We start from the raw sequence: 1245 nt of genomic DNA, 5'->3' as shown, positions 1-1245 counted from the left end.
GCGGGCTGAAATTTCAGCCCCCACCAACCGCTTCCGCTAATATGCAGGGCACCGCAGCGGCGAGGGGGAAACCCGCGTATTCGCGGGTTGGGGCCGAGATTTTGCCGCGCCCTTCAAATTTTTTTGCGCGCCGGGGCGGGATGCGGGGTCTGATCGGGTGGGATTTTTCTTCCCGACCCTCATTTTAACGGTTATTTTGCGGGTCGGGGCGGGATGCGAGGTCTGCTAGAGATGCTCTAATGTTTTCCCTACAAGCCACCTGGGCGAGAAAGCGGACCCGATGGTGGTGATCAAGTTCATGATGCTATGGTACCCGAGGTTGGACGCACAGCACCACTTTTTGGTGCTGGACTTTGCGCAAGTCAACTACTCCCTCCGATTCGAACTAAGTGTCACAATTTTGAACTGGGCTTAGTTTAAATTAGCCACACTTATTATGTATGAAGTGATTATTTTTTGGGTTTGCTGCATAAACCTCCGACCATAAGTATAATATAGCAACTCAATAAATGTTCACGAATAAATCCAGAAATGTGTGAGAAATTTTGCCTAATAATTTAATTTTTGGTCAATTTTTCTTAGAGTGTGTTTAGGACTCATCTAGTTTGTGGCCCCAAGTCAACCTAATAATTTAAGATGACATCACCGACTATTTGTGGCCCCTTTGTTTGTCTTTGTTTTTTCCTTGTCACCCATGCCTGAACCGGACTAGAGTAAAATCATTAGGTGAGCCCCAAATCTTTCTCTTCTTTCAATTTCATCATTTGGGCTCTGATTTGGGATTTCAAAAATGGGAAAATATTCTAGGCTCTATGTTTCGGACGAATTTGGGGAGAGAAAAAAAGGCGATTTTACTTAATCAAAAGGTTCCCCTCCTTCTAATTGCTTCACAAGGAACTTTTCTAGAAAATTTCTATCATTTGAAATCACAACAGGAATCCAGTGTTCCAAACGACCCCTACGTCTCTAGCCTCCAAATTTAGCGTCTCTGTGTGCTTATTGTGTTGTAGTGATGTGAAGATTGGCATGAGCCATGAGTCTGCATCTCTAGCACGCCTACTAGGTAATAAGGTAGCTCCTGTGCTCCTCGTGCCATGCATCTGCATGCTCGTGGGCCCCGCCACACCGGTTCTTCTCCAAGCTACAGAGCACATACTTGTCGCGTATACTCTCGCAGTCTCGCAGCTTTGGATTTTGCATGGCTAGGTGCCAAGGTCACGGCAACATTCTGGTCACAGAAATACA

This window comes from Triticum dicoccoides, chromosome 6A (genome assembly GCF_002162155.2).
Source record: "Triticum dicoccoides isolate Atlit2015 ecotype Zavitan chromosome 6A, WEW_v2.0, whole genome shotgun sequence".
Taxonomy (NCBI): Eukaryota; Viridiplantae; Streptophyta; class Magnoliopsida; order Poales; family Poaceae; genus Triticum; species Triticum dicoccoides.
This window is presented reverse-complemented; position numbering follows the sequence as displayed.